This window comes from Leptonotus elevatus, chromosome 4, assembly GCF_054856555.1.
Source record: "Leptonotus elevatus isolate MCC_2025b chromosome 4, RoL_Lele_1.0, whole genome shotgun sequence".
Lineage (NCBI taxonomy): Eukaryota > Metazoa > Chordata > Actinopteri > Syngnathiformes > Syngnathidae > Leptonotus > Leptonotus elevatus.
In genome coordinates this window covers 5,189,851-5,213,036 of record NC_141242.1, presented here as the reverse complement: position 1 = coordinate 5,213,036, position 23,186 = coordinate 5,189,851, and the positions used below count along the sequence as shown (strand labels likewise).

The window sequence follows — 23,186 nt, the reverse complement described above, 5'->3', positions numbered from 1 at the left end:
CCCGTGTTCTTTCCTCAGCTAGTTTGTGACAAAACAGATTGGCGCAGGTGTACTTGAAAAAACTAATCATAACCTATAAAACTAACCTTAACCCTAACCTATATAACTCTAAGATTAGCTTAGCTGGATTTAGCTGGAGCAGCTAGCAAGAGCGGCTAGCGGGAGTTAGTCGGAGCTAAAGGCTGGAGCGGCTAACAAGAGCGGCTAGCGGGAGGAGCTAGTAAAAAAAAAAAAAAAAGTAGCTTGCGAGAGCAAAGCAGAAAGTGACAAGCGACGGGCCCAAATCACGGGAGTTGGTGACGACCACCTGCAGGCCCCAGCTGTGGAAGGTACGATGCGATCGACCCGTTGGGTCCGACACTGGAAAATATCACCACCCGGGCTAACTACATTTGCAAAGTTGTCCTTTGGGCACACGTAGCAGGAAGATGGCGGCGAAACATGGCAGCTCTAGTAAAGTGAGACTACAGTCATGTATCATAATAAGTGATTACTAGACCTACGATTATATTAAAAAAATATATGTTTATGCGATACAACATATTTTTATGAATTATCAGTTCACCACTAGATGGCACTAGAGATCACTAAATGTCCCTTTAAATTAAACATCCCAGTCATAGTGACAATACTGTAATAAAACAATTTTCACTTTTCCATTTTACACCGTAGCGTAATCGACATAATCTGCATATCAAGACAATGAATTTGACTAAATTGTCTTGTTTTACTATGGAAGCCTTGTTGCCACAGACGGTTGAGCTATTCCTCACTCAAACGCATAACAATGAGGATATTAACTATGTGGGCACTATTTAAATATGCCTGGTGGATAACTTAATTATCTCACCAGTTAAAGGTCAGCCACACAGCAACTTGGCTGGCTAAATGAGACGGACAGAATACCAAATAGGGAGAGCGATGTTAAGTGCCTGAAAACCATATCAGATATTTGGAGTCAAGGTATTGATGCCCGTGAGAATGAAATGATTGGTGATGGTTCCGATCACGCAACCATTTATTTACATGCCTGAATTGCATTGACCGGTATGAATGGTATTTCATGGCGGGCTTCCAGAACGTCTGAGCATGGAATACATTTTACATGAGCTGGAGCTAATCCACAGCGGGCTGATTAGGTGCTAAAAAGGGAGTAATTCACCACATAATGAATACTGCTCGATAAAAATGTTCCGCAAATGTCACTGATGACGTATAATCCCTCATTAACTGTCATTTTTTTTTTTGCTTTTCCTCTTTCACTCATGGATTTTTAGCCCTGTCCTTTTGCCGTCTGTGGTAAAAAAATAAATAAATAATTAAAGCTCAGATGAGAATGTTGACATGCAGGTCAGATCTCCAGTTTAAGTCACCCCAAGTGAACCAGGAAGTGGCCTGGCATTCCACGCTGATTGGTTATCTTTTTGACTTTTATCCAGAACCAAGTAAAAACTGAATTGTTTCTGACTCTAAAATGGTTTAAAGCACCGACCTTTCAGTTAATTAACACCCAAATGTGCTGACCTACTTGCGCCACAGAAACATTATAAGTAAGGGTGTCAAAATTTGTGAGTTAATTTTGAGTTAATTTAAAGTTCCTTTAACGCCATTCATTTTTTTAACGCTCGATTAATGACCAACCCTTACTTGCAAAGCCAGTACTGGGGGAATTCCGGTCACAATGCAACAGACACGTCCACGTCAAAATTGAGCACTAATAAATTTAATAATAATGCATATATTTGTGGAGACGGGGGTCAAGTTGTATTTAAAAAAAATGGTTTTAAATGTGCAGAATTTCACAAGTTACTTCATGTTAAAGATTAATCAATCAATCGTTTATTTATTTCATTTGTAAAAGAAAAAAAGACAATATAAAGCAATATTCAAATTCAAAGTAAAGTAAAAGAAATAAAAGAGGACAGAAAGAAGTAAAACTTGTTTTGTCTGCCCCTGATCAACACAAAAACACACACAAAATGAATGAAAAACATTTGTTTTTTACAGTACAGTATACGTTTTTTATTTTAACTCCATTTTATGATTTAATATGAAATTACTGTATCAATGACTAAAAGATGCAGCCATATTTCTATTAGTTTAACATTTCCCCCCACTTTTATGTCAATAAAAGTATGAAAACTTCGTAAAATTCTTTTTTTATAGTACATTTAGAACATATATAAAATTTGAGATTAATCGTGAGTTAACTATTGCTTACGATTAAGAATTTTAAGAAAAATATGAGATGGATTGATCGTTGTACTGTTGTTTGCAGCATAAATGATCGCTCCTGTAGTTGCATATCATTTTGATTACTTTTATTTTACTCTGTCCTTTCCTATTGGGCATAATTAGTTTAATACGCTTTTCAGTAGTCACTTCAGGTGCAGCCAAATCACATTGCCAGAAGATGAGCTGATTGTTTTGTTGGCAGCCGGTGAAAGCCTCGTATAAAGTTTTGTTACAAAGCAAGATGTGGAGAACTGTGAGATGCCTTGAAATCAGAGAAGTCAAGCATCTCATCATGACACAGAGCGCATATTAACGATGGAAAAACACAGGCGTCTCTTCAACAGGTGCGCATGCTTTGATTAGGAGTATGCAGCAAATTGTTATTGAGTGTTCGTGCTTTGTTTTTGATTTCGTTATTGTCACAAAGATAATTACACAGGATTTGTTTTTTTTTCTCTGGATTACAGTCTGTAATGGAAATGTATCAGAACAGACTGCTAGGTGTGATCAGGTAATATAATTGTCTTTACTAAAATGGGTTACGTGTACCGTTTTTTTAACAGCCTGATATTGAAAATATGAGAACCTTGTGTTGATACTGCTCTTATGTGTGATGTACTCACAATAACCAACATCACACCATTTAACCACATCTCCACTAATAATCGTCTTTCGCCCAAAAATTGATCAGATTGACCTGTGAGTGGCAGCCGGGTGCCAAACTATATGAAAGAGTTGTAGTAGAATATGAAATAGAAGCTACAAGGCCCAACTGCTATCTTATTAAGGCTTGGTCTTACCTCAAGTGTTGTCAGGAAACAAAATGGCATCTCTCTAGCGACCAGAACTAATTTGCATATTTTTGTTTGTTGTAACGTATGTCAGGAAAAGCGCTGCAAGTCCTGTCTTCATTTTTAATTTAAACCCTACAGATGTTAGAAAAGAAACAACGTCGTCCCTGGGTGGGCTCGAACCACCAACCTTTCGGTTAACAGCCGAACGCGCTATCCGATTGCGCCACAGAGACATGCTCAAAAATGCAGTAACAACTTATTCGTTCCGTGAACGCTATTTGGACGTAGGTACCGCGGACCGGTCCGCGGCGGGCCGCCCAGTTGAAAGAACAAAAAAAAAACTTACTGTACTTCCGGTTAATTATTTTATTCACATTTTATTTTGAAAAGTGACTCTCTGTTTACGTTTACGACGGATCCTTGACGCATGTCAAGATGCTAATTATCTCAGTCACGTAGCGCTGATGCTAATCGACAACTTAGCAAAATGAGTAAAAAAAACAGACATATTTGGAAAGTTTCTTTGCAACGGAGAAAAGGCACAGTGATGAGACAACACAGGAGCGTATGACCAAGAAGGAAAAGAAAGGTGAATGGCATGGACTTACAGCTACAGGTGATTCCCACGCACGGTGGCCCGCTCATAATTTAGCGTTATGGTAAATGAGTTACTCATGGACTTTAGATTTGTTCTGTGATGCCTTGTTATGTTTAAGGAGGGCGCTGCTAATATAGGTCCATAAAAATGTGGCGTCACATTTATTGTTATATCTACAAAATACCCCACTGGGTTGCCGGTCCGTGGTGGAAAAAAGGTTGGTGATCCACTAGCATATGCTACACTACGTTTGAAGGACAAGGTACTTGACGTGCTCCTGCAGGCTTCCACTTTGGACGTGATGTGTTCATTTGATGTGCTGATGTGCGATTGTCATGTGTGATCATGTCAGACGAGAGGAGAGAAGAAAGGGAAAACCTTTTCAACTCAAGGGAGCAACCAGGGAACTCCGTTCCATTCTCTGGTTGTCATAGTAACCTATGAGCCCACGTGGAGGGTTAGCCTGCTTAAGATGTCTTTATTTTCACATGTACATCATTTAACATATGATTGAATCTGTGGTTCCTTTGCAAACGAACGCACAGTTCGTTGCCGCGTAAGAAATACACTACTGTATATAAACTTCGTAAAATATTTACTTGTGTGTGCAACACCCTCATACATATATAGCCTATGTATATTTTACAGGCAGCCTTGTAAAATACAAGCTGTTTCTCCATTAGCAAAGATGTCATTGTGACAGGAGCATGTCTGGCAGGGCACTTTTTTGCACCGGCTGCCAGATGGTGCCTTGCATTGCATTCATGCAGCAGGGCTAGTATGGGCGAAATCAGTGGTCTGCAACCTGCGGCTCTGGAGCCACATTTGACTTTTTAGTCCCTCTCATGTGGCTGCTTGTGGATCTGTAAAAAAAGAAAAGAAAAATACATTCATATTTTTTTTTATACTACAGATAAAATATCTTTAAATGCATTAATTATTTAGATAACAAAATGAATAATTAAATATTAAAACATTTCAGAGTCCACATTTTTTATTTGTCATAAAAAAAGAGACAAAAGGTAGATTTTTTTTTAAATCTACCTAAATATGTCCAAAAAGGAAGAGGAAAAGCAGAAAATTACCATAAAATTTCCAAAAATGTTAAATAATTGAATTTAAAAAAAGGAATAAAAGAAAACGTGCAAAAAGTAACAATAAAATGTCCAAAAACATATCTTTAAAATGTAACGCAACTTTACCAGACTGGGTTCTCACCACCCTGGTAATGAGCGACTTGCGTCCGATCATTTCCACCTGTGCAAACGTATACAGAAGTCCTTCTCAACTCTGCACACTGTGTTATCTTCCGTTTGGACAGCTGGCTTAATAGCCGCGTGGTCGCCATGGAAACGCACTCCATTTCTGACAGCCAGAAGAAGCGAGACGCCCAACCGTTGTTATCATGTGAATGCTCTCTGATTCTAGGGACACAATGGAAGATTATTTCCTTCAGTCCTCCTTGATTGCAATACTAACAACTGACACTTGTGTTTTGAAGGAACAGAACTGCAGGAACATCTTTGCAGCCAGGACAGCCTCACAACTGTAAACGGAGTGTGTGTGACACCCCTCAGAAGAAGACACTTTTGGCTGAGGTACATTATGCTTTGGGATACACTTTTTTTGCCCCCTGCAAGTACGTACATTTGAGAACTACCAAGTATAGGGATGTTACTTTTGATAAATAAAATAAAACAAAAACAGATTAAAAAAACAAAACGATATATCCAAATACGAGTTTGTCCCCCAACTCTAATACAACTCTCCCCATTTAAAATGGAACAAAATGCAATAACAAAAAAACAAACAAATGCTAAACCAAACTTGTCAAATGGGCTTTCCTATCAAATCACAAGCCCGTTGCTGCAATTTCAGCTGCATGTGTATGACATTTTTCTCACATCTTCCATTACCAAAAAGGCTGGCGCAGGTGTGTGTGCCTGTGCTCCGATTCATCCTGCTAACAATCCTCCAATTTGAAGCTTTGCTATTTCCGAACGTCTCAAGTCGACATCTGCAGCGCTAAGTCATCCAGCTCCAGGAATAGAATTGACTTGCACACCCACGCATCCCAAAATGCAATCCAGAGTGGCAGTTGTCCGCCACTGTTACGCTCCTGTCGATGTGAAGTACATTTGAATGAGTCCTTTCCTCATTCATGCCACACACAAGGTGTCATAAATCACAGAGAGAAATGTAAAGCTGGGGGTTGGTTGCTGATTGAATATGCTTTTTTCACATTTTCTATTCCAATTGCTTTGTGAATATAAATACTGTAGTATATATCAATGTCACGCATACTGCTTGTTGCCAGGCAAGGTTCATAAGGTTCAAGCTTACTACGCCATACGTCAATGAAAAATTGCATGCTGATCAAGTACTGCCTCCGTGCGTGAGCATTCATACTTTTTTTGAGCACACTTTTTACCCCCCACAGACATACACAAATAGTAGTAGCAACCCTTGTCTCAATCCCAGGACTGCCCCTCAAAACAGGCTAATTTGAGCAATAATAGTGTGATAAGTTGCTTTAATTCTTGGTCCTTAGGCTATATTTTTTTTACCAATAATAACTAAATAAACCAAAAACTAGCAACTTTAATACCTTGATGCGTGCTAAACTGAGCTCTCACGAGGTATAGAATAGAACAGGGGGGAAAAAAGGCTTATGTTCCCTGACCGGGAATCGAACCCGGGCCGCGGCGGTGAGAGCGCCGAATCCTAACCACTAGACCACCAGGGAAGCTGTCTCAGCTGGAGGCCACAATTTCATACATACTGTAGTGTTGGTGAAATGAAACCAAACGTCCAATAAAAAAATAAAAATAAAACTACAGTGCCAGCCGATTTTGAGCATTTTTACTCATCTTTCAAGGCAAACAGAATATTGTGTACTCTGACTACATAAACATGGTGGATACCATATGGAAGATTGGATTCCATTCTTTCATTAGAAAACAAAGTATGTTTCTACCATATTCAGTTTTTTAGTCATTATCATTTGAAAATAGGTCATTTGAGTGACATCAAGCCAAAAATGGAAAAAAATAAGGAGAAAACAATCTTTTTGTGAAAAGATACATTTTCTGCACAACAGTGACTTTGACACTAATATTTTTGTTTAGTGACACTTTGTAAATTAGATTTAATGTGACAAATGCTTTCATCATTCATGTCATACTTGAAAACGTTCTATTTCCTAAGATCAGCCATGTTTTCATGCACGTAGTTTGATACAGGGGAGCCCATTGAAAAGAGATAAAATGCTGCCATCTGCTGGTCATAATTAGTGCGTGTTTTTGGATTTTCACAACAAGACGTTGCGCTGCCCATTGAGGGAAAAAAAACAACGCAGTTAACGTCAGTTGACGTTATTGGCGGTATATAGTGGGCGTGTCCTTAACGTCAATTGACGTTTATGGCGGTAAAAGAGTGGTAATGACAAAAATATGTACACCTGTGAGCACCTCACTCCACTCGAGTCTTGTTTTTCAATGGCAGTCTTGTAGATACCAATTAAAGTGTGTGGGGGTCATGTTTTTGTGCCACGGCAAACCAAGATGCTCGGTGTGTCGACAACTTTCCCCCCCGTTAATATCAAAGTACAACTCTCTCCACTGATATGGCTAATTGCTAATAACAATAATAAAAGTAATAATCAAGCATCCAAAAGGTAAACAAGCAAGAGACCCGCCATTATACGTTCTGTTGTTTGCACTTCCCTCTGTGCCTCTATTTACCTGCTTCTGATTGTAACACTCATTTAAATGAGCGGGTTGGCGTTGCGTGAAATTGAAATTTAACTTATAAAAGAGGGCAAAAATAACTGGTCTTTTAGTGACGACTAATCCATTTACTCAGTGACTTAGCCTCCACAATCACAAACATCAAATGCAGGTAAGCTGAAATACATTGAAACCGTTAATTTGCACAAATCAGCAAATCAGGGCAAAGGGACGAATAACCAGTCACACTCACATTCACAAAAAAAAAGGACAATTTAGTGTCTTCAGTGTTGGCAGGAAACTGAAATACCAAAAGAAAATCTGCTCATAATTAATCTAGATAATGTTCTGTTTTATTGTAGTGCTTTTTTAAAAATCCTTGAGCGTCTTGAAAGGCACCTAAATTAAATGAATAAATCATTATATATCAAACCGAACCCAGATGTGTAAACCACTCAACCACCGTGCTGCCCCAGTCGGAATATGACAATAAAATCTGTAGCCTACACTATAACAAGAATTTTAAAAAAATTTTGGGGGGGTGCTTTTATTTAGTTTTAGGAAAGCGCCCCTTATGTCAATTATGAGCAAAGCCACTAAAACGTCGCACAAACTAATGCCTAAAAAGAAGAAAGTTTGAAGATGGCATTTCAGGGTCAATCTGGCAATATTCATTGGTCCTTCAGTTCAAAGACCAACTCATTCTGACTGACGTTGCATGAAATTGAAATTCTGTTTTAAAGGCTACTGTTGCAGAAAGGGACAAAATAAGTGACCATTAAACCATTTACTCCGCGATTAAACCTTGATCAGAAATACAAATGCAGATTCAGTGGAATTTTTTCCTCTGATTTTGGAGTGCTTTCGTTTACTCCTTGCTATCAAAACATATTTAATTACAGTGCAGGTAACATTTTCAGTAACTTTAAAATTCTCAACTCTTAAAATTTAAGGTAATTTATTAAGGCGGTTTATAGCAATTTGGTAGACATGAGAGTTTTTTTCAACCCCCAAAATTATAAACACATTTTTATTTACTCAGACTTGCACAATTTTTCAATAATTAATTTTACCCTGTTAAAGTATTTCATGATCTCATTTCTACAAAAGATAAACGAGTCTGTACATAATGAAGGGAAATTAGGTTTAATTTTCGTTTTGGAAAATAGCTCTTCATTTCAAATAATGATGTCTGACAATGTTTTGAATCCCTTGTTGTTGCCTTTCAAAGCCAAACTTGTATATAATTATTTTCCGATTGGTACCATATAGGTGATTTGGTCCTTGCATGTTGGCGGTGAATAAAAGCGAAGGTTAATGGCTCACCATAAAAAAAAAAAACAGCAAATAACCCCACCAATTTCCTTAGGACGGTCATTGGCAGAAATACATGCTATGCACGCAAACTCAGCGGCAGCTGAAATAAACGCAGCACAACGTGTCCTCTTGACATATGCGTCATATTTATTTCCACCTGGCTACTTGTGACCCGTCGGGCTTAAGGCAGATGCCAAACCGTTCGACCTGCATGCTCCTGACACTCATCCGTCGTTATTAATCAACGTGCGCTCGTATCTCCTGTCAGGTCGCATAATCGCAAGTTATTTTTGTAACTGAACTTCAGTCAGGCAAGGTGCATGCAAACATCTGAATTTACAAGTACAGTCAACTCAAACGACTTCCATTTCTGTATAGCAAAGCTAAATTGGTTTAAAAATATATATACTTTAATGTAATTTTGAGAACAGTGATTGTGCCGATCTCAAAATAAAAGAAGAAAGAAAACTCAGGACTGTATTGTGAATATTATAAATATTCATTATAATAACATACGCCGTTGTATAATTTATGTTTGTTTAGAACAAAAATACGTACTGAAAATACGGTAATACGAACTAGAACGGTAATTTAGTATAGCTCAGACTTCTGCATTAAACAATAAATATCTCAGTCTACGACAAAAACGGTGTGTTCCACTATGCTCCTGTAGGTGGCGGTAATGCAGATTTGGTGCATTACTGACCCTAATCGCCCCAATGCAAGTTGACTGTAATGGTAAAGTAAAAATTAAGACTTTGATTTGCATCAAAATGTAGTGGATTGGTCAACTAGTAAGATAGCTAACTAACTTAACATACCAACACATATATATATATAAAAAAAGAAAATTCAGGTCATGAAATTGACAACAAGTCATGACATAGAAATAAAACTATATTAATAATAAAAAGACTGATAAATCCTACATGGCAGTTTGAAAAGTACAACTTTTTTTTAGCTTGTCCGTGGCATCCTTGAGCATGTCTTCGGTGTCTGCAGGCTGTCTCGTCACATTCGAGTGCTTTGATCGCCAACCAATCAAACAGAACTGACCATGAACATGCCGGCAAAGACGCAAACTCTCAACGTGCTTTCGGAACTGAAAGACAGAATACATCAAATGCACCAGATAAAAGGCAATTCAAGATAAGTGCGCTTCACTGATGTGCTCAATGCCGAACCTCAAACTCCATAGTCACATTGCGCGTAAGGTAAAGAGGAATTTTGGTGTCTTTGTGAAGTTTTTTTGTTGGGGAGTTTTGTCCTATCGTTCTGTTCATTTAGGTTTTGTCAGTTAGTGGTTGGGAAAATTACTCAAGATCAATAATATAGGCCTATTACTTCTTACTAGTTACTTGCTAGAAAAAAATATTTGCTTTACTCATTACTCCCTGTCAAAAGTAACTAGTTACTTATGACTTTAAGTTACTTTTTTCTCGCCCTCAGTAATTGCAACCTTTCTCCCCAAAAAGTCTTACACTGCATGTTCGACCTAAGCAGTTGTTTTTGCATTGTAAATTGTCATTCTTATTGTTGATTTAACTCCAAAAAGTGTACCGTACACATGACATGATGTGTCCATCTGACTCAATTTGTACCCTCGTTTGAATTAAATGAACACTAAGACTTTTACTATATATGAATTCATCAATTGCTGACTAAATGAAACCACATCTGGGCTCAAACTGATAACGATAAAAACAGTTTACGGTTCACAGTTCCGGAAGTACGCAACCGCTGGGCAGAGATGGGAAGTAACAAAGTACAAATACTTCCCTACTGTACTCGAGTAGTTTTTACAGTACTTTGTACTTTCCTGAGTATTTATTTTTTAGACTGCTTTTTTGCTTTTATATTTTAATATGAGTATCTGTACTTTTTCTTGATACATTCTCAAAACAAGGTCGTTCCTTTTTTTATTTTTTTCATTAAATACTTGACCTGGAAGAAAAAACAGCTGTCAATGTCTCCTGGCTCTGCCATTCATATGAAGCGTTACACACAGTCCCCTACATCCCAGCTTGTGATTGGCTCCACGACATGCTATATGTATAGCTACCCATTTTTTCTCCATTGGCTAATATCTTTCAAATTGATGTAGGAGGAAACATCCGGTAAAATACTTTTTACTTCTAGTCGTCAAGTACATTTCATAAACTGTACTTTTTTACTTTTACTTGAGTAATTATTTGAGTGAGTACTTGTACCAAAGTTTAATTTTTTACCCAAGTAGTTGCATGTGCTTTTACTCGAGTAGAGAATGTCAGTACTTTAGTACGTGTCAAATTCATTCAGACCGAATTGTTTCCCAAAAAACAAACAAAGAAACAAAAAATTTATTGCTTCTGTAGTGTTTATGGTCGGAAGGAAAATAGTAATGATTACTTTAGAAAAAAAGTAAATGTAATATTACTCCAAATCTGAAAGTAATTTGTTACACTACTCATTACTGGGAAAAGTAATATTGGTAGTTGTAGTTACTAGTTACTTTAGTTACTTTCCTAACACTGCTGGTCAGATATACTTTCCTGTTCTTTTAGGCCTAATCTGCCGCTTCCACATCCAAACTCACATTTTCTTTAGGCACCATTCTTCTCAGTCCGAGCTTCCTTTTTTTAATTTATTTTTTTAGATGTTATCCTTATTGTCTGTCCTAACTTCACAGACCTTGTCCATCATTGGTCAATTCTTACTGTAGTTCTTCTCCTTTTAGACCTCGTAAGTCTTAACTTGCTGTTCTTTTAGTAGTAACGCAACCCAATTTCTGAAAAATGAAAGTGTGTCATTGGATTCTTTGTTGGTCCTGATTTCTTATTCTTTTGGCCTCAACTTTTCTTGGCCCATCCTAACTAGCCTTTCCTTGACGCGTCCCAACTTCCTGCTCTTTTGTCTGCTGGCTGACCGATGATGAGCCGTCATCTAGAAGGCGCTGTTTATACGTATTTGGCACATTTCAAAGCTGAACTGTTCAGCCAGAAGTCGGCAGCCTGCGAAAGCGTCGCTTGCGCTACTCTGCGTGTTTATGCTTGTTGGCTGCGATTAGCTGTACGAGTGGCGCTAAGCACATTTTACATTGTGCTTCATTGCTGTCAGCTGCTTGGCTGGCGCCATCGGCGCTGCTCACTTTTTATTGCGCAGCATTGTTCTGCGGATGTAATTAAAATCCTCTTTTGACAATCACGTTCCTCTTGCGGCGCTTCCAAGCGCCGGCGTTGAGGACCCGCGAGCTTTGACGTGTTTGTCTGATTGTCAGTAATGAAAATGCATCGGCGGCGCCAGGAGTACGGAAAGGATGATTGGCATCTCGTAAGATTACGCAAGCTCATGTCGTCTCTTCCCGTGACATTTGTTGGTAAATTGTTTGGCAATGATCTCTCACCTCGCTGGCTTCCTTTATTGGAGGTTCGAAGGACACTGGATTCTTTCTCCTTATGGAGAATGATTCCCTAAAAAAAGAATAAAGCGCTCTGTGGCTTTATAAGCACAGCAGCATCGTATTTATTGCCCTCCTAGCTTTTGCAGTAACTCAGCGCTCCCAGTTTCGCCGGCGCTATTAAAATTTATATTCTGGTACTCCAGCATGATCTTGGAGATGATGATTCAGTCTTGGATGATTTCACTTGTTTGTCTTGTGCAGCCAAACATTGGAATGGAGCAGCGAAAGTTTATATGTGAGAGGAGCCTGCGTACTGTTCAGAGGCCAGCTAGAGGACATCATTGCAGTGGAGGAGATATGGTGGATTTATTATGAAAATGCACAACTGCGCTGCATCAAAAGAAAAGACAAGAGTTTCTTTTTTTTTTCTTCTTCTCATTATGTTGCGCTGGTGTATATAATGAGTTGAATTAAGCGTATTGTACTCATTTGTAGTCAGTATAGGAACAAGCATCATCACAACCTTTTATTGATTTATGGCAATGTAATTTAAAGTACAATTAGAATCCCAAAATGCTTAACAAAGCTTATTCCAGCCCCCATCTGTTATAATGATTGGCTTGTTTGGAAAGCAGATTTAGAAGCAGTCAAATTTGTAAACTGTTTGGCCATGCAAATTAATCAATATATATTTTGTGCACTATATTAGGGATAGACCGGTTATCGGCCGGGCCGCTTATCGATGCTGGTATTCGGCATTTTCACAAATATCGGTTTTGACCTTTTTAAAATATTAGAAGGCCGATAAAAGATCTATTTAAAAATGTGTCAACCTCAGGGAGCTAAATTTTCAGTTAACTTTATAAGAGATGCTTTTGACCCCTTGAACGCTCTGCATCTTTTTTGGTTGTTTGAAATTATAAACAAATTATATTTCGGATATTTCAAAATTTTGAAAAACTATTTACTGTTAAGTTAATTAATATAGAGCTATTTAAAAAAAAAAAAAAGAAGAAGAAGTTTTCATTTAAGTTTTTAAAGATGTGCTGATGATCCTGGAAACTCCCTGAACTTTTCATTAGAATTTTAAAACAAATATGTGTTTTTTATAATTAAAGAATAAAAAAATGAACATTTTGCAAATCTAAAAAGTTGTTCAATAAATTCAAGCTAAGAACTGGATTTTTTTTTTTTTTTACGCCAATATTTGTTTCCCATTTACTGAAAATTTATATCGGCTGCAAATATCGGTCATCGGCCTCCTTCGCTACTATTTATCGGTTATGAAAAAAACATCTGTCTGTCTCTGTACTATATTGAGAAAAAGTGAAGATAATCTTTTTGCAATTGCAACGCTGTCACAAAAATTCTGCGTAAGACCCATGAATAATGGATTCTTTTTGGCAATGATTCACCACCAGCCGCATAAAAAAAGAAGTGCTTTATTCTTTATCTTACATGTTCACATGTGGATGTTTTTTGACACATGCTAATCCTCCAAGAAATGCCACTTGAAGCATAATTATATCATCTTGTATTCCACTCATCCAAGGTCTGGTTACATGACCTCACCTGAGCCGCTCTGCAAATTGTGTTTGACCCCAATCAGGCTGCTGATGACAGTCCAGCCCGAGCTGACCTGACATTGACGCACTCGCACTTAGAATATTAATACACTCTCATCTCTCATCTGCTGCTCGGCAGCCATTAGACATGAACTACAGCATATATGTTTATAGCTTCGAAAAGGCATCGGCAGGACAGGGAAGGTCGCATCAATCCATAGTTGTGAATTATGGACACACAGAATATGACTTTCTCCGCCGTTGAGTCATGTCATGACTGAGGAATGATTTTATAAGCTATATTACGATGACGGCAACAAAAGTCTTTGCACACTTCAGAATCAATTCCAGTGGAGCTTCTAAGGTCGAACAACAAGCTGCTCAGGGATGTTGGTCGCCTTCCATTTTGACGGATCATTTTTTTCCCTTGGTAAATAATGGAAATGGTAATATTAAATAGCCAAGTCACATCCCAAGCTCACAATTCAAAGCAAAAAAAAAAATATGCTTAACTGCTGCTTGTATCTTAAAAAAACTTATAAGTTGAGTCACTTGTACCTCAAAACACCATTGTATGTGTGTGCTATGTTTGATTTCATTTTATACTTGCGACATTCAGTATTTAACTCATTTGCTCCCAAAAATGTATAAATATGTTCTATTTTAAATATTACTATGGTCCCAAAAACATATTTATACCTTTTTTAATGTTTATTTTATTTTATGCTAGAGCATACAGAAGGCTTTGATGCAGCCTCTCAACGGCAAAGAGCGGTTAATGAAATGGTAGTTATTACACAAACGGCCAGCAGGTGGAAGCAGAGTATGAGATCAACCAGGGCCATGTTGCAAAATGCTCTCCCCCCCCCCCCACTGTTTTCCCACTTGCCCAATTCACTTGCTCCCAAAAAACGTACAAATACATTCTATTTTAAATATTACCATGCTCCCAAAGACCTCTGCCAGCCTCTGAACTGAAGAGAATGGTTGAAGCAATGGTAGTTATTAGAAAAACGGCCAGCAGGTAGCAGCAGAGTATAAGAGATCAACCAGGGCCATATTGCAACAAAGCTCATTTACTCACAGTTTTAAACAGATTTGTGAATAATGATGAAACTTGGCTATATTCTAATGCTAATTGCTGCAAAACGGAAACAGATATAGAACAAATATACTCTAATCTTTCTTTTGGTATGTTCCGTGTTTTTATAGCAATAGAACACATTATTCTGTGGGCCTTGTGAATCAGTCAAAATCCAATAAAACAGCTGGGAGCAAAAGGGATTGCTTCAGTGAAAATGGTTTAAAAAAAAATAATTAGATGCCTTTCCTCATTATAAATCATTAAGTTTATTTAACTGTTTAACTTAATTCAGCCTTGGGTGAGAACAGTGTTAAAATGTTACCGGTACTTGAAAACTGCCTGTGCAGTTAAATTAATGGAATACAATTGAAGGAAATATCTTTATTGTTACTACACATGCGCAAGTACAGAGAACAAAATTTCACCTAACAGGCTCAACACGTCTAAGAAACATGAAAAAACAATAACCAAACAGAGGGAGACAGGATGGAAAGGCCTGTTAGAATTTGCGAGAAAGCGCCCCGAGATCTTAGATTAGAAGGGAAGACGTGAGGAAAGAAAAGAAAAAAGACAAAGAAAACTTGCACATGCAGCACAGACAGACAGACGTGACATCAAATCTCAAGACTTGTAGATGTAGGAGACGGGAGGGGTGAAAATGGTGGCGGGGAACGTGACGGAACCCTGATGACTAGCAGGCCTAATGAAGGTTTTATGATGGTAACAGATTTGTTCTTAACGGAGCGGTCACATGCAGTTCATCCCTTAAATGTCTCAATGGGAGACTTGGGGATGGTTTGGATCATATGCAAGCTGGTAACAGTGCAAAAGTTTTTTTTTTTTTTTTTTTTTTTTACAAGTTCCCGGGACGCATAAATCTGCTGCTGCCGTGATGGCGGTGTTGTCGTTACAGAGGACGTTTGAAAGATTCGGTCCCCACAGCAATTGCGCGACTTTGCCCCTGAGCGATTACACGCGACGCCTCTGGATTAGCTTGTCCTTAAAAGCCTATCAAACATAATATAAATAGTTCTTTGCAAGGGCTAAAACGTCCTGGCGAGTCTTTCACCGCGCGGAAAGCTTCCCGGACGGCTTCCGCGGAGGTTAATGTTTGTGTCACCGAATTGAATTCCATCGCTCGCTGCTCCATTTAATTTACAGCCGACTTGAGAGTTCACGTTGACATTCATGGCAGACGGCTACCTTACTGTATGTCATATATAAATACTATCTTGTGACTTTCAGTGAAATAGATAAGATCGCATTTTACGGCCGAATCTGAGGTCGAAGTAGAATGAATACATTCCAGGTTCAATCTGTCAAATTCATGCACTTTTACTCTGTACAAGAACAAAATTAGATAATCACTACTATTCATTATGGATAGCAGTACGTCAAATGTAAACCACTTCTCATTTACATGCATTTGACATGATTCCATCCCTTTATAACTGCTATTAGAATGTGAGCCAAAATCCATCCCGAGGCTAAAAAGTAAAAAGCATCATGTCTGCATCAATCAAGGCTAAAAAAAACCACACCATGTTCAATTTTATTTCTTTAGTCCGTTTTCCAACAAGGGAATGTTTTTAAACCCCGTTTTAGGTGCTCTTCAGATATTCATGGCAAAAAAATCCTCCTCCGCCAAAAAAAGCTCATACAAAATTTAGTCAGGCCTTCACCTTTCAAAACAGGCCTGACTGACAACGGTGCCTCTGCGCAGCCTTCAGAGTGAAAAGAACCCTGACAGGAGACTGCGTTGTGCAGGCTTTGTTGTTTATACAGCAGCAAGGATGAAAAGAGCACCTACAGGTATACTATTGACAGTTTTTAAATATTTGATGAAGCCGTTTCGCATTATTTGACATTTATCTATTTTTTTAGGGGAAATAATTTATTAAAACTGTCGTACGGTGTAGTGGTTGACGCATCTGCCTCACAGTTCTGAAGTTCTGGGTTTGGATGTTCTCCTTGTGCTTACAGCAGAGGTGATGTTTCAGTCTCAACTAGTTTGCTGTCTAAAGAAGTTGAACTACATACACACTAGGATGTGCAATTCATTCAAATTCAATTACAATTTCAATTATTGCACTCCACAATTACAAACACTTTTTTTATTTTAAGATGAATAATTTAATACATCTTGTTTCGTCCAAAAGGAACTTACATAATTATAGTGTTTCAAATCATTTCATTTGTCTTAACAGTTTTAAATGTTTAAACATTTTCTTTTTTTTGCACCAAAAAATAATCGTTTGAAAAAATCGTGGTTTCAATTATTACCAAAATAATCGTGATTATTATTTTTTCCATAATCGAGCAGCCCTAATCCACACTGTGTAACAACTCAAACCATTTTCACCCATTGAAACAAATGGTAATCTATTCGAGCAAAATTAACTCATTCACTCCCAGCCACTTTCACTGAAGCAACCCCCTTCGCTCCCAGCTGTTTTACTGGATTTTGACTGACTTTACAAGGCCCACAGAATATTGTGTTCTATTGCTATAAAAACATGGAAGCTACCAAAAGAAAAATTAGAGTCTCTTTTTTCATCAGGAAAAAAGTATATTTCTATCTGTTTTCGTTTTGCAGCAATCAGCATTAGAATATAGCAAAGTTTCATCATTATTCACAAATCTGTTTAAAACTGTGAGTAAATGAGCTTTGTTGCAATATGGCCCTGGTTGATCTCTTATTCTCTGCTGCTACCTGCTGGCCGTTTTTGTAATAGCTACCATTGCTTCAACCATTCTTTTCAGTTTAGAGACTGCATCAAAACCTTCTGTATGCTCTATCATAAAAATAAAAAAAAACATTAAAAAACATATAAATATGTCTTTGGGAGCATAGCGATATTTAAAATAGAATGTATTTGTACGTTTTTGGGAGCAAGTGAATTAAATAAATTGATAACGAGTTTTCAAGAAGTAAATATAGATATTACATAATTAAATATCATGTAAAGAATTAAACAGTTTATGCATCAAGATTAATTCATTGCAGATCCTTCTTGTGTCCGCAGTAGTAAAATACAGTCATGCAGACAAACGAAGAAGAATTCTCTCAAATTATATTTGCGTAATTTCGTCTCAGACAATTAATTTTCACGTCCCACAAACTGACCTTTTTTGGTAGCATGATGACGGTTATCAAGAGTTTGGACGGAGCGACAAGCAATTTTGGTTTGATGCCAGAACCAATTTGTCATTCACACACGGGAAGCCACAACGGCGTCAGTCAAACGTCAGGCTGGGAAAATAACGTGCACCCGACGATGATTTGATCTAACGGTACAACTTTCAGTCACATTCCGCAACACTGAAGCTTAATTAGCTTGTCTGCCTCTCGTTTTGAAACCAAATCCCGAGAAGCGCGCGCGCTTGCTGCTTTGTTTGCCTTTTGGGAACGGGGGAATTTTGATTATCATCCAGCTATTTCTCGGCTAGCTGGGTGCTTTATGATTGAGTCGTGTAATTGCTGACGGTAAGTGACACCCCTCGCGCTTTGTAACAAGCAACATTAACTTTCGAGGCAATTACAAGCTCACTATAGAAGCGCCTGGGGAAAGCTACTCATCAGACAGCTGACTAGAAGCGAGAGCTGATGCCGTCTTTGATGGTCGAGGTTGTGAGACGACTTAAGTTTCCAAGGAGTGACGGGCGATCGAATAGAGTTGGACCAATCAGATCGAACACATGAACCCGAATGTTTGATCCCTCGTTTAGCTACGGCTAAATTGCGCTTATGTCCATTCGACCTCCCTTGGAGAAACTTGTTGTTTCATTTCGTTGACCGTTCTTGCATCCTCGTGCAGTTTTTCTTTTTCTCTATTAGTTCCAATAGGTTTAGATTGGCACCCCTTGGTTCTATTTATGTTTGTAGAAAAGTTAGAATATCGGGATTTGTCTTTTAAATTTTCATCAGCGCCTCAGTTTTAGTTTTAGTTTTAGTTTGTTCCCTGACTAGAAAGCAAACACCGTGAATTGAACGCCCTCGACAAATCAGAGTCTAGGTGGTAACAAGCGGGGGCTCGTCCTGGAGATGGCCCGGTTTTCGATAGTAAAAATAAATTGGAGCAAATCCCTTGATAGACTGATGTTTTTCTCAAGGCCGATACGATACCGAACATAAGTAGTCAAGGAGACCGATAACCGATATTTCAAGAGAAAATATTAGTGTAAAAAAAAACATTTTCTTTGAAATTGTTTTTTTTTATTTTTATATAATTTTAAACATATATAGAATTGACATTGTTTGTTTAAAAATTATAACAAAACTTGCAGGGAGCTTCCATCAGCATGTATGCTAAATTAAAAAACTAAGCAAGTAAATGGTTTTCTAATGCAAACAAAGTTTTCGAATATTTCAACATCATTTCTTAATTTTACCTTTATTTTTTTTATTTTGAAGTGTAGGGAGTTCCCAGTGTCAGCATCAGTTTTATAAAAGTGTCAATTTAAATAAATCCATAAATGAAAAGTTCCTTGTAACTCACTAAGTGACAAATGCATGCGAATGTACATATGAACTTCCGCAAACACAGCGTTGTGAGGGACGTTGTATCTTCTTTTGCGCATTACGTCCACACTGCAGACAGACTGAGGTCGCAATTAATAGGTCATGGGGAAAAATCGGATTACACCAAAAAATCGGATTACACCAAAAAATCGGAATTGAGCATTAAGACCTGCAGTGTGAACGTAGCCTCAATGTGCTTGAAATATCTTTGCGAGTAAAGCAAGTACAAACTCTCTATGAACATCTTACAAATCCTGATGAAAACCCCTAAATTTGCTGTACGTTCGCAAGCATTCACCACTCAGTGAAGATACCAGCTTTATCGGCCTTCACATTAGTAAAAAGGCGATGCCGATATTTGTCAAAACGCCAAATATCAGCACCGAGAATCGGCCCAGCCAATAATCGGACAATCCCGAGGGAACTGTTACTTTTTTTCATGAATAATTACATATGTTGTAAATAATATTAGGCCTTAATTCTGTTATTAAAATGCATGCATTACTTTTGAGAATCTTTTGAAAAAGTGGGACAATAAATTACGTACTAGAATCTGCAAAGTTTTCTGGATCTGTACCAGATTCCACGAGTTCATTTTGTGCTTCCCCTCTATAATTCTAAAGGAAATAGTTTTTTTGTGCAATCCTGCTACCCCCCGACCCAAAAAATCATTAAAAACATAATATCCTTGGTGGAGGTAAGCAGCACGCCTCAATATCCAAATGCAGGATGATTGACACCACTGGCCAGAAGGGTCCGCATACCCATTAGCGGCATCCTTCCAAAAAAGACGAGCAACGCGCAATTACTCGGCATGGATTTGCACGTTCCGCCTGGCCTCCCTTGACCTCCATCTTGAGCGCTTTAAGCTGGGGGCCCGTGAGAAATGCTCCAGCGACAACAGTCGCCCGCTTGATCGTCACGGGGGGGCGAAACGGCATCAGCTGCGCCACCTCGTTATGTTCAGCATTTTAAAAGCATCACTTCACAGTCCTCGCAAATGGACGGTAAAGAACGGCTTAAACTGTTAGCATTTAATACCAAACTAAGCCTGGAGTGTTTGTTTGATTTTGAAGAGTGAAAGTCACACCTGTATCAAATACCCTGCGGGTTCAACGGCGGACCATATTAAGCCGATCCTCGGCATTTATGGAGGCTCCATAAAACGAGGCCAACGAAATCTCCTGGAAAACGAAAATGGAGGGAAAAAAGCACAACAAACAGAATTGCAATTTTTTTCCGGACGTCTCGGAAAGGTTGGTCCCTTTTGAAATCCCGTCTGAAATGTGCAGGTACTGCAGATAATAAGAGTTGATGATCATCTCCATGCTCACAACCCTTTGTATAATTAATGAGAGCAGCTGCATGGAAAACAATTCAAGCATGCACGCGGCCATGAATACGACGAGCCTCGCTGCTCCTCCACAAGCTGAAGCTCAGACTTACCGACATTTTGTTACCCCGAAACACCGACTGCTCCTTTTTGCATTGCGACAGGTGTATCATGCGCGTGTGCGTGTGTGTGTGTGTGTGTGCGTGTCGGGTCTTAAGTGAGCAATCCACACAGCCTCCCTGCTCGCATTCATCTATCATGACCTCGTTTCTCAAGTACATTTCACATTCCTCTCAATATTTCATAAGCAATGTAAGGAAGTGCGTGTCTTCCTGCTACTGTAGGTTGAAGGATCGGCACATTTTTCTCTGCCAGCCAATCGGATTGATCGTTTTGCGTGATCACTTTTTCCACGCGGAGAAGGCGTGCAGCTTAATTTAAATACCAGATTTGTGCTTGCTAAGTGCCTCTCTTACACTCAATGTTGATTAGAGGAAGAGCGGCACAAAAGATGTCATGTGGAGGAATGTACTCAGTGGGAAATTTCTAATGTTCCAGAAAGAACTTGCTGGGATGTTGCGCTGACTATAAAAGGAATGAGGGGAAATAATCTATTGTTACTTTTGGCAAAATTTCCATTTGGCGACAGCAAGATATCTCAGAAGCTGTGAAAAGCGACAGGTCACCTTTGTCCCCCCTCCATGTTGGTGCCTTCAACGTAAAACAGCGACACAGGGAAAAGCCGGCCTTGACGGGCAGCGTAAAAGGGGCCGTTGACACCTTTTAGTCGTATTTACCTTCGACGGTTGCCATTTTGTCACAATTCCACTCCATTGTTTTTTCCTGTGTGCTCTCAGTATGTTTTCCATTCACCTCCATTTACCCTTGCCGCCACTTCGTCTACTCTGCTCACCTGAGAACAGGTGTGTCTCATCAATCAGCCATTAAGCCTCTCCGACTCGCTCATACTTTACCGGATTGTTCTTCCACTCTCACGCAAGACTCTCCAGTTCTCTTCTTTTGATTGATCTTTTGTTTTCATCTCAGCTTCTGCCACTGGCTACAAGTTCTGCTTTGGCCCTTCCTGCTGTGTGTCTCATTTACATTTCCAGGCCTCGGAACTCTTCCAAAGATTACTGTGGTCTGCACTGTAAAAAAAAATAAAAATAAAAAATAAAAAATGTAAATGGTAATTTCCCAGCATTTTACCATAATTAAAAATTTATTTTAACAAAATGTTACGATACATTTGTGAAAGTATTTTAACAATCAATATATGTATATCTAATGAAGTTTTTGTGTGTAAAAGAACAGAAATATTGTGTGTTTTTAAAGTTACAGTGATTTCATGTTATTTTTTATTTTGTTATTTTGTAAATTAAATTATATTTTTTTAAATAAAGTAAAAAACTGTCAAATACAAATTCTGTTATATTACAGTTATTTTTTACAGTGCGGTGTACTTTATTTTGGTTGTGAAAGTGTCTCGGAAGTTCGCCTTCATCCTCTACTCATTCCTCGTCAGTACTTTCTACGCAGAACATCCACACTGGAAAAACGCAAGCTCTGACGCTAAGGCCAATTGACGCCTTTTGACCTGACATATTTTTCAGCAACCCGTTTAGGCAGCAAACGACCTCAGAATCCGGTACACTGCTAGGTTCTCCCCCCGTTTCTTGCCAGCTGCTTTTATACAGAAGAGCGACACGGGGGAAATAGCCCTTGAAAGTGGTTATTGGCGTCTTTCGACCTTATTTACCTTTGGCCTCAATCTCAAGGACTAAAATATCTCTAAAGCTGGGAAACCGCCTTGGCCTTTGGAAGAAGACGGCTTGGACTGACAGTATGAAAGGGCCTCTTGATACCTTTTGGCCTGATTTACTTTTGTTTATGCAGCAAACAGAGCAAAAGCACCTCTTGTGGATATTGACTTAAAACTGGACGGCTACCTCGCCACGTCACTAGGCGGCAGAGCGGAGAGTCGCGTTACCGCGCGGACACTGTGACACGCCCACGCACAGTAGTGCTTTGTGCGCGCACAATTAAATGTCACAAAAAGCGACCAGTTGACACTTTCATTTTTTTCTTTTTCTTTTTCTTTTTCTTTTATTTATTTATTTATTTTTTTAAAAAAAATCAAGAGCTCAGTATTGTTCACTCTCTTTTTTAAAATTTTATTATTATTATTTTTTTATTATTTTGTGTACGTGCGTGCGTGCGAGTGTGTGTGTATTCATTAGTTCACCAAAAACCAATTAAAAAATCCCATACCGTTCACCTAAACCGAACACCGCCGTCAGGAGACCCGAGGAAGGACCAAAGAAAAGACACTTTCAATGGGATGAAAGGCACAAAAATGTCAGCTTGGCTCCATTGATAAAACAGGCAGCGACCATAATTCACAGGTAATTGGTTGTCTTTTCTTTGCACCAATGAGTCAGTGACTAATAGTCTCCTTCTGTTGGTATGCAAAACAATCATTTTAATAAATAATAATAGTTGGTATACATGTATATCACTTAGCACAATGGCCATGGATATATTTGCAATGTACACTCGGAGGTGGGATTCGAACCCGCGAACTCCTAGCTACCAACTGCTCTGAGCAGTATCAGAGAGCTGGTAATGATG

The 23,186-nt window shown here is 38.6% G+C and overlaps 1 protein-coding gene, 1 long non-coding RNA gene and 2 other non-coding genes across 4 annotated transcripts in view; 1 reads left to right on the top strand and 3 right to left on the bottom strand.

Annotated features, from left to right (window-relative positions):
- Positions 1-3,188: 3,188 nt before the first annotated feature.
- Positions 3,189-3,262, bottom strand: trnan-guu (transfer RNA asparagine (anticodon GUU)). Its single transcript has one exon. It is a non-coding gene; the product is annotated as a tRNA-Asn (tRNA).
- Positions 3,263-3,459: 197 nt separating this feature from the next.
- Positions 3,460-23,186, top strand: part of shisal1b (shisa like 1b) — a 64,282-nt gene continuing 44,555 nt past the window's right edge. The window contains exons 1-2 of the mRNA XM_086074132.1: positions 3,460-3,645; positions 5,129-5,225. The gene's annotated coding sequence lies outside the window, so the exon portion shown is untranslated. The remainder of the gene's footprint in view (positions 3,646-5,128; positions 5,226-23,186) is intronic.
- LOC147175101 (uncharacterized) lies at positions 4,206-4,909 on the bottom strand. Its single transcript, XR_015094568.1, has 2 exons — positions 4,830-4,909; positions 4,206-4,490 (listed from the first exon to the last, which is right to left on the bottom strand). It is a non-coding gene; the product is annotated as an uncharacterized LOC147175101 (long non-coding RNA).
- trnae-cuc (transfer RNA glutamic acid (anticodon CUC)) lies at positions 6,302-6,373 on the bottom strand. Its single transcript has one exon. It is a non-coding gene; the product is annotated as a tRNA-Glu (tRNA).